The sequence below is a fragment of the Triturus cristatus genome, chromosome 2_1 (genome assembly GCF_964204655.1).
Source record: "Triturus cristatus chromosome 2_1, aTriCri1.1, whole genome shotgun sequence".
Lineage (NCBI taxonomy): Eukaryota > Metazoa > Chordata > Amphibia > Caudata > Salamandridae > Triturus > Triturus cristatus.
Window position 1 is genome coordinate 1,001,040,221 of NC_140581.1, and position 13,077 is coordinate 1,001,053,297.

At 44.2% G+C, this 13,077-nt stretch overlaps 1 pseudogene; it reads left to right on the top strand.

Moving 5' to 3' along the window:
• The first annotated feature begins 2,471 nt into the window (after window positions 1-2,471).
• LOC146866223 (cytochrome c oxidase subunit 6C pseudogene) lies at window positions 2,472-2,712 on the top strand (annotated as a pseudogene).
• The last annotated feature ends 10,365 nt before the right edge of the window (window positions 2,713-13,077 follow it).

Consider the following 13,077-nt stretch of genomic DNA (forward strand, 5'->3'; position numbering starts at 1 on the left):
GTAGCAGCCCCTCAAATTTCCACCATGGGGATACTCTCCGCCCTAGCCCACAAAACCAAAAATAACAAATATTGATTGACATTTGGTATGTTGCTCCCTAGGGATGTCTACTGGCTATCTGGATAAGGCAGTATCCAATGAAGCTAGTCATCACACTCCCATCAAAAACTAAAAGTTTACAAAAGGCCAGTCATCACCTGCTAGGCCCTGCTGCCCCAATATTGCTCCTTGAATCAGCCCTTGTCATGCAGAGGGTGATGTGCCATAATCCCATTAGTTCGTCGTTTTTCCCACTTTTTATTGAACACTCTTTGGTGTCCCTCCACCCTAGAGTGTATTATGGCCTGTCGGTGGCGGTCCGACCAACATCGTAATCAGGCCCTTAGAAAGTTGTCTATCTTTTGCAGCACAATTGGTTCTGCTAGCTTTTATAGAAACAGTTATTCCAATTAACTTACATTGAAAGTAAGAATAAGATTTTTTTGGCTGCTTTTCGCCATTTGTAGCTTCCTAATTTCTAGGTGGGGTTTAGTTAATAAATTCTAACTTTAACTTGGACTGTGCCCTATTTATTCTGTTGACTTTATTGCTTTTTGAAAATGTTACTAGGCCTGGGCGGAGTTTACAAAGTTCCGCCAAAAATCTCCACCTCGCTACACGGAGTTCCGCAAGAGGTGAAGTGCGTTAGGTCGCGCTGTTCGTGCTGATTTTTATCGCCGGGTGTTTGTCTTGTGCTGGAAATTCAGTGCCAACAGTACCATGCACAGGGCAAGAGGGCGCAGCTTCTTTCTGCCACTCGATTAGATGTTCTACTTGAGCAGCAGCTTCCTCAAGGTTTCTCAATGTGAGCAGTAGCAGCCATCTTTAACTGCCTGCATTGAGAAATCTCCCCAGAAGGTTGTCTGGAATAAGATTTTCCCTGCTCATGCTTGCCAACTTAACACTGGTGAGTGCGAGCGAGAAAAAAACTCTGCTCCGCGTAGCAGAGAGGAGTTTTTCGGAACTCCCCATGCTACGCAGGGTGTGGAGTGGGACATACTCTGTAAACTCTGTGAGCGGAGCAGAATGCCACACACAGGCCTAGTTGTTACCCGCACACACCAGAATCTCTTTTTGAAAATAAGCCATAACCTACTAAAAGATAAATACAGATTACTTCAATAAGGCCCTGTCATGCCTCTATGCATAAGATGCAAATAACAATAATAATATCACATTACCATAAAATTGGGTATCAGTAACACATTATATACAATGGTTGGAAATTACAGAATAGTAGTATGAAGAGCTATATAAATCACATTAGTAAAAAACAAACATTATTTTAATGACTTCCTGCCACTCACAAACCCTTACATTACCACATAGATTTCTAGCAGTATCCAATGCTGCTTAGATTTTATAAAAGGGCAGGGAATACTTGCACTAACAAATAACAAATGCAGCGAATTTTACTAAATATTATGGAGAGTTCCTTAATTTTAGCAGAAAATGCACAAATACATCATATGCACTTTTTGTATTATATACACTATAATGCACCTTACTACTATCAACAATGAAGCCTCTCGGAAAGACCTACTGGTGCTATGAAAGAAATCAAATTAATTGATTAGAGTATTATTAACCAATTAATCAGTTTTGTTGTTTGGATGAACTAAAAAGTCACAATATGTCAGTGTATTGGAAATCTTTGCACTGTTGAAATCTGAATTTTGAAGGTCAAGTTTAAAGGAATGTGAGAAATTCTTTGCACCTTGGAGCAAAACTACCGACGTTATTTAAAGTCTATCAAAAACAATGGGGTGGTCCAAAGACCACGAGAACCTGGGGAACTAATCGTATATAAGAGCAACTAGTTCTGGAGGGAAGTTTGAAAATTTATTTTAAATCATTTATATCCTGGTAACCTAGGAAATACCAGTGTATGGTGTGACATATATATCTGGACAAACGCAGGAAAATATTTGATACTGACACAAAACTGAACATACTTTATCAGATATATTAATTTTTCATACAAAATTCGGCTTAACATGTAACATAATACAAGACTCATGACAATGTACAAAAAACATAAAGATATTCAATTGGGCATCCGTTTACAATTCATCAATATACTCAAACATATGTCCTTGTTTCCTTTGGGTAGGTATGTGAGATAACGATACGGAATACCTATTCTTATCATCGACGTTTCGACCCTGTCAATCAAGTGTGTTCATAAAAACATCACAACGGGTCTTCCTCGGGACTAGAGAAAAAAAGCACTGTCTGGTCAAAATAGTCAGAAAATATCACACAATCCTCATTGAGGTATCATAAAAGGTGAAGGATCATACGTATCCAGAGATAGCCTGGGTCCTCACTGGGGGCCTCATGTGTAAGCAAAGGATCCAAATGGGATATCGTTTTTTTCTTTGGTCTCATTGAGGAAAGGCATGGATCATTGAGATCTAAATTACCTCACCATGTCTGCAGGCCATCTAGCTAAACCACAGATGAGGGGCCTTCTGGCCAAACGTCCCTGAAACCACATAATTCGAGCATTTGCTGTTTCTCTTGGTGTAGTTGCACTGTACAAGTTTGGGGTTGCAGAGCCCAGGAAAAAAAGCGTATGCGGACTACTACAATAATTTTAATGCAATGAAAGAATTCAAGCTCATGAGGGAAGCTGGCGTGTTTCAAAGTGCACGATCAAAAGGAGAATAGATTAAAAGATAGCTTGTCTGAAGAGGACTGGAAACTGAATTGTAAACTATTTCTGTGCTCGCCATAATATATGTCAAGTTAAATACATTTTTGTTTCAAGAAAATTGGATATCTATCCAAAATAGGGCTCTACAAATGTTATGGCTTTAATAGAGGTTTCACAGTGACCTCTTTGATCCTGAAACAGGACAGGGCAGAAACGTTGACGATAAGAATAGGTGTTACGCATCATTATCTCACTTACCTAATATGTGTGAGTATATGATGAATTGTAAATGGACGCCCAATTCAATATCTCTGTGTTTTTCGTATATTGTCATGAGCATTATTTTATTTTACATGTTGAGCGCACTTTTGTATGGCACTTATTTATGTTATTCATGTCTCATAATAGTCTTACTTAAAGTCTGGCAGACAAACATGATGGAGTACCCTGTCTGCCAAGCCAACGGCGCTCCCCTACCTATTTAGGGTTGAGAGGACCACCAGTTTTCCATCAAACGAGCCCCCTTTGGCTCTGTCGACAGAAAGCACACCCCAGAAAGAAAACTTTCCGGGTGTGCAGGTCATAAGTTATTTGTTTTTGAAAAACATACTACTATGTTGAGAGTTTGTTTTTGAAAAACAAAAGCTTAAGTAAACTTTGGTGAATTGCAATGGTGCTGCAACTAGGAGAGTGGAAGGTGCTGCAGTATTCCAATAAAACTTGAGAAAGCTTAGCTAGAGAATAAACAATAAAGGTGCCCTGTAGCAGAAGCCGCTCCTTCTCCCACCTGGTGGCTAAGACCTGGAACACCCTCCCCCTGTACCTTAGAGCCTCACCTTCGCTCCAGAGGTTCACGAAAGACCTCAAGACCTGGTTGTTCAACCAATTGTAACAGGCAGCACGATCCCGCAGCATGGTTCCACAGCGCCATGAGGCCCTCATGGGTGAAGCAGCGCACTTTACTAATCCTGATTGATTGATTCTAGCAGCATTTATTGTGTTTTAAAACAGAGACTTTCTTTTATCTCCCATGATTTCAGAAATGTCATGTTATTGGCCAGAAAGTAAACCCCACTCTAAAAATGGTTCTAGCACCACTGGCGAACAGTGGTAAAAATCAACAGTAGCCATCCACCAAATTTGGAGGTTCCTGTCAAGGTACAGATATCACACCTGGGCCGGTGGAGGTGTTTAAATTTGGTGTATGGTAGTCCACCACGGTAGTGGATGTACTGTCCTCCACCACGCTGATGGAATTTGCTCCAGTCACCAAAAACGAGATCAAGGCCATTAGGGGCCTATTTATGAAGCCATTTGCATCACTTGCAACATGGTGCAAGAGCAACGCAAACCTTAAGACAGATTTTTGAAGACACGCAAAGCTACTTTGTGTGGATCTGAGTCACTCCACAAATCTGGAGAAATGCACAGCAGCACAAATCACTGGGTTGCGTTACTCTGCCGTGGGAAGGCATTCCATGGGGTTGGGTGGGTGTTCCCACGCAATGCCCATGGATTTCGATACATACCCAGAATTATGGGGATGTGTCATAATCTTACAGGATCAAGAGGACCGATAGTTTTCCATCAACAGAGCCCCCTTTGGCTCTGTCAAGAGAAAGCATCCTCTGATGGCCCGACAGAGATGGGGTAGTCAGCGAAAGGGCATTACACCACCCACCCTATTTAGAGTGGACAGCGATATGTCTCTTTTTTCTGTCAATCACCTCAAGCTAAAGGCTATTGATGAATGACACACAAAAAAAATTACTTCCACACCCTGGAAAGAAAACTTCCTGGGTGTGCATGTCATTAGTTATTTGTTTTGGAAAAACAAACTTCTATGTTGGGAGTTTGGTGTTGAAAAATAAAAGCTTAAGTAAATATTGGTGAATTGCAATGGCGCTGCAACTAGGAGAGTGGAAGGTGTTACAGCATTCCAATAAAACTTGGGAAAGGTTAGCTAGAGAAAATCTTACACCTTCTCAGGGGAGGCATAGCGAGGAGAAGTATCCTAGTTCTCCTTGTTTCTTGTTTATTCTATGTGTGACTCATTCTGCAACTGTAGCACACATAGAAAGAGGAATATACCTCCCAGGATTTTTTTTGTGATCGAAGGTGTGCCTTCTTGTACAAAAACATACCTGTATGCAATGCAGGCACTCTTGCACCATGGTGCAAGGGTGCCGCCATGCAGCCCATTGTGTGCCAGTGCATGGGAAAAGACAGGAATGCGCCATATTGCCTTGAGTACGGTGCATTCCTGCCCTCTTTCTTTGTCACGCAACACAGCAAGGTGACTTGCCCATAAACAGGCCGCTTCATTTTTAATGTTGTAGAATTTTTTTTTCATTAAAAATTGAGCACAGAAATACTATAGTAACATTAATTGCGACGGTACTAGTAGTAGTAGTAAAATATACTTTATTGCATTAATCATTTGATTACAATAAGTAGAGAATAAGCAGGCATAAAACATGGAATTAAAAAATCACATATTTTCCATGCATAATATCATAAAAAAGAAGATATACATAGGTCGTGATACCTATTTTTGCATCTATATACAGATCCGATAAAAAAAACATCTAGTTGTGTAATGTTTTATAAGCATGTTCTAAAAACTGAACCATCCTTCTGATTGTACTTTCCCCTGTGTGCCTAAAACAATAACGTATAGCATCTGTAGTTGTTCTTATTTTGGCATTATAAAACATGGGGCATAAATATAACCTCAGTGTAGGCAACAGTCTTGGGCAAATGCATATTAAATGTTCAAGAGTTTCCTTGGCGATTACACAAAGCCGACATCCCTGAGTGTCTTTAGAGCCTTATTCCAAGTCTCTTCAAAGTCCCCTATCGGAATATAGAATTGTCTAAAACTTAGGTATTTCCATTTAATGTAGCTGGTCAGATTCCATCCCAAGTATTCTTGAGCCTGCAAGGTATATATGTAAATTATTAAGTCCTTGTGTTTATATTTCCCGGCTTGTAGACGATCTGAATTCCACTGTGTTAATTGCGACAGTAAGAGTACAAGCCATCCTCAGCAACACTTGTTAAGAATTTTCCTAAACTGTGGGCTCCATAATTTCAGTAGAGAGGTGGCCACCAATTGTGGCCCCAGTGCTTTTTGGTTTCAGGGCTTCGAGATCACTAACGAATTCCATTTACTTTCTAGCTCCATACATACTCAGTGAATGAGCCCTCAGAAAATGCATTCCACCGGGCTGCTCATCCAAAGACAATCGCACATTGACACCCAAGAAAAAATCTAATTCCTGCTCACTTCCCCGGAGATTCTCTTACTCAGCTGTAAAATGTTCCCACATGAAATCGTTCCAGTCTGGCTTGGCACATACTTCATCCTTTTTTATGTGCCTTATCCTCTTTAGAATTTAATTCACAATTTTCTCGCTTGCAGGTTGCCCGACTGCGTCTTCTGTGAAGACGAAGGAGGTGTTGGGCTGATTATCTTCAGTTGTTAAGCAGCCACAATGACGGAGCCTGTTTAACATATTCATTGAGGGAAATATTTAGGTCGCATTTCTACCCTCGCTGCACTTGGACAATCCAAAAGAGGGGTAATTTGTGTCTCTGAATGTAAGCGGCCGTCGAAGCGCACCACCAGCCTTAGAAACAGCGGGATCGCCCGCCTCTGAGGGCCAGCGCGCGGCGCTTCCAGAGTGCTGCGCACGCCCACTCTTGACCTTTCCCCTCTGAGAGCCACGAGCTTCTCTCCAGCTGGAGCAACTTGAAAGGAGAACGAAGGAACAGCAGCAGCAGCGCGCCCGCTGCCGGGCAACACCATTCAGGGAGACAACACGTGCACTGTGGGAAAACTGGCGAAGACACTGCGGACAATATAAAGAGACAACTGCTACACCGTGTGCCCCTTGTTGCTGTTTTATAAATGATCGCAAGGACAAGTAAATACTAGGAAACCGATTCACAATGTTTTTGTCTTCGGTATATGCCACTAGGGTCGGACTGGGACAGAAGACAGTCCAGGGCACCAAAATAAATGACCCTCCTCACCCCCATTAGGCAATTAGATAATAAAAAAAACGCCCCCACATTATGTACATCGGGGTACTTTTACAGGGACACTCTCTGTAGGTGTTTTGCAAGATGCATTTGTGCTCGCTGCAGGCACATACACCCATGTAACTTAGATGCAATTCACACAGAAACGTCTAAGTTACACATAAGGGGAAATAGAATTTTGGAGGACTATCCAAAGTTAAAAAAGTTTGAGGAAGCCCTTGCTTCACTTTTAGGAACACATACCTTACACCTGTACGGACCAGTGGTAAATGGTATGAAGACAGGGGAGTAGTGCACAATTCAATTTGAAATTCGGAAGGTGTGCAAAGATGGCAGGTTTGGGGAAACAGTTGATTGGGGAAAAGAAGAATGAAACAGAAACACATTTAATATTTTAGTAATTTATAAACCCTTAGCATGAGTAAGCTACACACGAGGAGGGTTGAACCAATAAACATAAATCGGTGCGGTTTATGAATTCTATGTCAGGACAGGAGGCTCCGATTATGCTTTCTCATTTCTTTATTAGAAATGCCCAGCAGCCAATCAAAACAGTTTATAAAACGAAAAAACTACAGTACCCATGAGTACCCGGGTACCACGTGACAACCATAGAGTCTCTCCTATATAAGGCACAACAGTAGAAAGTACGTCCTCTTTCTTTGCTGCTCCGCAGCCAGTTAAGTGCCTTTTTCATTATTTTAACTGTTACATTGTTGCATTGGTATTTGTGCATTTCTGTTGGGACGCGCTCGCTTCCAAAGTGTACTAGCTGTTGCTACATTGTTGCGCGCTGTCCCGGTTCGCTTATTTTGTTTACTCCGCTTCGCGCGGCGCGCATGCAGGGAGCGTGGGCTCACCTCCCTTGGCCGTAACGCTCGCTCGAGCGTTGGTGTCTAGAATTAAGTGGAGTGGGAGAATAGGGGCTGAGAAGCTCGCGCTGACGCGCGTGCTTCTCTATTTGCATAAGAACTGAGGCGGCCGTTCCGCGCATGCGCGGCGGCCATTTTCTTTGTTTACAAACCGTGTTTTCACACGGAGCACAGGAATCGGTTGTTCTCCACACCGCTGCCCACTGCCTCAGCTTCTCTTCAGCCCCATCGACGCCCTTTGCTGGTTAAAGGCCTGGGGCTGTATAATTACGCATAGGCTCTGCCTAGAGTGACTCAGCAAGCCCTCCCTCCACAATTAATTTAATTATTTATTTTTGGACAGCCTTTTTTCTGTCCATTAATTGGCTTGCTGTGGGGTTTTTTCACTCCCCCTGAATTGTGCCTTTGGCATTGTAATATTAATTGACATTAAATTGTCATTTAGTGGGCATTACTTTCACTTTTTCCAGTGAAATTAAGAATAATGGAAGAATACTTTGATGAAGATGATTACTCTTACGAAGAGGAGAGCTCAGGTTTCCTTGAGCAAGATTTAGTTGAAGCATTGGACCAAGGAGTTCAGCACTCCGTTACCAAAGCCCTGGTCCACGCTATTAACCCATTGAAGCGTCATTTGACGCAGTATGCAAAGCAGCAAGGTTGGTTACCTTCTTCTCGCTCTTCCAAATCCCCCATAAATCCACACAGGGCGGATTTCAAACGTCTGGCTAAAACTCTAGCCTCAGAAAAGGCTTCCTCAAGTCCTTTGGTAGGCGCTTCTACCTCGGCAGCCTGTCACACTGATTCTGACGGTCCTCCTTCTTCCTCATCTGACCAGGATGTCCCTCCACCACGCAAGAAAGCTCGCAAGGAGCATTATGTGGACGCTCCTACTCACCCGCAAGTCTTAACCTTTGAGCCTTCGGAGATCTACCACCCCCATTCATCTTCATGGCTTCCTTCTCCTGCAGTAGCTGAGTATGTCCAGGCGCACATCCGACAACCTTTTGAAAAAGAGGTTAGAGCTCGCCTCCGCTCCGAGTGCCCTCGCCCGGATCTTGCAGATCACCTGGCAGACACTCCAGAAATTGACCCCACGATGCTTTCTTATCTCAAGAAATTTGCTAAGGACCCTAAAAAGGGTCTGGACAGATCTTGGCGGTCCTGCCAAGATAAAATGTTGGATTTGATGGGACCCCTCACCAAGATCCTTGATCTCGGATTCCAGGCCAAAGAAGCAGAGTCTCTTGTGGATCCAGATGAACTCATAGAATGGGCTCAGAGGGCTATTTGCCAGTTGGGCAACGCAAATTGTGCCATTTCTAGTGAGCGTCGTCGCTCTATTCTTCTGAAGATTGACCCGAAATTGGCGGAACTCTCAACTTCCGAGTCTGGCCCGGTGGCACAGGGTCTTTTATTTGGCCAACCGTTCCTTAAGGAACTTACTAAATTTGTAGCAACCTTCAGTGGTTTGGACAAGGCGCAAGCTTCTATCAAGCGTGCACTTCGTCCGGTTTTTGCCAGGGCCGGACGACATAGGGGACGCTCGTTCGGCCGTGGCTCCAATAACTCCTCCCAGAGAGGTTATCAGTCCCAGAGAGGCGGGGGTCAGGACTCCGGGTACAACACCCGCTCAAATTTCTATCCTTCCCGAAAAGGAAGAGGTCAATTCCGGAAAGGCCGTTCCGGTGGCAACCAAGGTGCTTACCAGGACTCTAATACCTCAGGTGAGTTTGATTTGTTTTTCCGAGGTGGTTCTGGGGGGCAGAATACGTTCTTTTCTCCAGAACTGGCGTCAAATCTCCAACGATGCTTGGGTTCTACAAACTGTTCAGGGTTTCAAAATAGAATTCTATCAGGCCCAACATCAATCCCTCCCCCCTCCTCCTCTCCATTTTTCTCTTCAGGATCAAAAGTTTATTTCGGCAGAGATAGACTCCCTTCTCGCCAAAGGGGCAATCAGGTCAACTGTCCCCCACCCTCACGGGTTTATCAGCAATGTTTTTCTGGTTCAGAAAAAAGGGGGTGGCAATCGTCTGGTCCTCAACTTGAAGGATTTCAACGGAGGTGTAGTTTACAGACACTTCAAGATGGAAGGGATCCATCTTTTGCGCGATCTTCTGCGCGAAGGGGACTGGATGGTTCGGCTCGACCTCAAGGATGCCTATCTTTCCATTCCCATTTACGAGCCTCATCGTCGTTTTCTTCAATTCAGTTGGCAAGGAATATGGTACGAATACACAGTTCTCCCATTCGGCCTCTCGTCAGCACCCTGGTGCTTCACGAAACTTCTGAGGCCGGTAGTGGAATGTCTGCGTGCTCGGGGTGTCCGCCTGATAATCTATCTCGACGACATTCTTCTCATGGCGGACAAACCCCTCACAGTATTAACCCATCTGGAATGGTCTATCGACCTTCTACAATCCCTGGGTTTCCTAGTCAATCCGCAAAAGTCTATCTTGAATCCTACTCAAGTAATCGAATTTCTGGGTTTTCAAGTGAACTCCCTATCCTGTCAGCTCTTATTATCACACCAAAAGATTCGGTACATCAAGAGAGAATTGAGGTCTGTTCTTTCCAGACAGATTGTGTCCTTGAGGTCGTTAGCTCGGGTAGTAGGTCTCCTGGCGTCCTCCATTCAGGCGATATTCCCAGGTCCGCTGCATTACAGAGCACTTCAGAGATTGAAGATTCGTCACCTCCAAAAAGGTCTTCGCTATTCAGATCTGATTCCTCTTTCCGAGGATGCGAAGAGCGAGATGCAATGGTGGTTGGACCACATGGAGGCCTGGAATGGACGAGCCCTGTTCGGCTCCGCTCCGGATCTGGTGATAGAATCGGATGCCAGCCTTTGGGGTTGGGGAGCCAGGTGCGGACCAATCTCCACCGGGGGTCGCTGGTCTCCCCAGGAACTGTCTCTTCACATCAATTGCCTAGAACTTCTAGCGGGGTCTTTTGCGATTCGGTGTTTCTCCCCTCATCAGACCAATTGTTGTATTCTTCTCCGCATGGACAACGTTTCAGCGGTCCGGTATGTCAACAAGTTGGGGGGAACACGATCCAAGATTTTGGCGGAGATCGCCAAGGATTTTTGGCACTTCTGTCTTCAACAGAAGATCACAGTTATTGCCGAATATCTTCCCGGTTGCCGCAATCAGATTGCGGACTGGAACTCTCGCCATCTTCGCGACTTCAGCGATTGGCGCCTTCACCCGCGCATTTTTCGCATTCTCCGTCGGACTTGGGGTCATTGTCACCTAGATCTGTTTGCGTCTCGCCTGAATACTCAACTCCCTCTATTCTTCAGCTGGAGGCCGGACCCGAAAGCCCTGGCCACAGATGCATTTCTTCAGACTTGGCCGTCCACTCTGTGCTACGCCTTTCCCCCGTTCATGTTGATTCCCAGGGTTCTGGCCTATTCGAAACGTTTTCAAACGGAGCTGATTCTCATTGTTCCGCTGTGGAGAGCTCAACCATGGTTCCCGGACCTTCTGGAGATGTGTTGTGCGGTTCCGTTCCTTCTTCCCCAGAAGTGGAATCTGTTGCTGGATCCCCTAGGCGATCCGCATCCCCTGGTTCTATCCGGCAATCTCCTACTGTTGGCGTGCCGAATTTCGGGGATCGCTGGTCGCTCCCAGGCCTTTCATGCGACGCTTCCAAATTCATCAGTGACGCCTGGTCTCCCAGTACTCACAAAAGATATAGAGCCTCATGGAAGCGTTGGTGTGACTGGTGTGTTCAGCGAGAAGTTGATCCCGCTTCAGCGGATGTGGCTCTGATTATTAATTTTCTAGCTTCTCTCGCTTCTTCTGGTCTGGCCTATCGTACGGTCAACAACTTCCGTTCCGCCATCTCTGCCGCCCATGTTCCCATTAATGGCAAACCGGCGGGTGAACATCCTTTAATTTCCAAGTTGCTTAAGGGCATTCGTCTAGCGAACCCTCCGTGCCCTAAATATGTCTCACTTTGGGATGTCTCCATTGTTTTGAGATTTTTGGAGGCTTGGCCTCCTAATTCATTACTTTCTCGTAAACAGCTCTCTGCTAAATTGACTATGCTGTTATGTCTCGTTTCCTGTAAACGAGTGTCTGACGTGCGGGCGTTAGACTTGGCAGGTCGAAGATTTACACCTGAGGGTGTCACTTTTCTAATCTCTAAACGCACCAAGACTGCTACCTCTTCGGTTATTTACCCTTCCTTTCCTCATCATCCCAACCTTTGCGTTGTTCAATGTGTCAAGGATTACGAGGTATGTACTGCACCTTTACGTTCTGATACACAGGGTCAACTACTTATTGCCTTGCAAAAACCTTTTCGTCCTGTTACTCCTGCTACATTAGCTCGTTGGGTTAGATGGCTCTTATCTGAGGCTGGAATTGATGTTTCCATTTTTGGTGCTCACTCGGCTCGCGGGGCCATGGCCTCTAAAGCGTTCTCGATGGGTGTTTCATTACTGGACATCATGAAAACCGCAGATTGGTCTTCTGATTCTATGTTCAAAACGTTTTATTACAAGCCTATTGAACATATTGCTTCTGTTGTGGTGGATAAGCTTTGAACAAGCATAATCGGAGCCTCCTGTCCTGACATAGAATTAAAAATTTGCAAACATTCGTGACAAGAATTTTCAATTCTATTAAGGACAAGGAGGCGAGGATTATCCCACCCAAATTCATGTCTGATTATCATGTTTATCATTGTCACAGTGGCATTTGATTTATGACAATGCATTGTATTTCTCCATGTTTACCCTTCCCTTTTATTGCCTTCACTCTCTTTATTGGATGAGTATTACGGCTATACTTTTCTTTTCAGGTTCTGACCCGAAATAGTGATTTCTACTGTTTATCCTGTTTACTTCGCTTGGATCATCTGCTGCCTGCCTCTGTTCGGCGTTTGCTGTGTTTCTAACGTCAGGATGATCACCGTCTGTGGCTGATTGACTTGGTTCCTGGCTTGCTTCTTTTTCCATTGGATTTCATGTTTTTCATTTGAACTGCTCCTCACCAAAGAAAGAGGACGTACTTTCTACTGTTGTGCCTTATATAGGAGAGACTCTATGGTTGTCACGTGGTACCCGGGTACTCATGGGTACTGTAGTTTTTTCGTTTTATAAACTGTTTTGATTGGCTGCTGGGCATTTCTAATAAAGAAATGAGAAAGCATAATCCTCGCCTCCTTGTCCTTAATAGAATTGAAAATTCTTGTCACGAATGTTTGCAAATTTTTAATTCTACGCGTTTCCTGTGAGTATATGTCCAATGGGTAAGATAGGCGTACTTCAGTTAGGTGGTTATGGAAATATTGGCGAATTTAGCAAAACGTCTTAGCGTATTCGCATATGTTAGAACATAATTTGAATTGAGGCGTTTATAACTTTGAGGCAACAGGTTTGTGGGTAAAGTCCTATGTGTAGCAATCTAGTGCTTCACTGCTTCTCAACTAATGCAACGAAGTTGG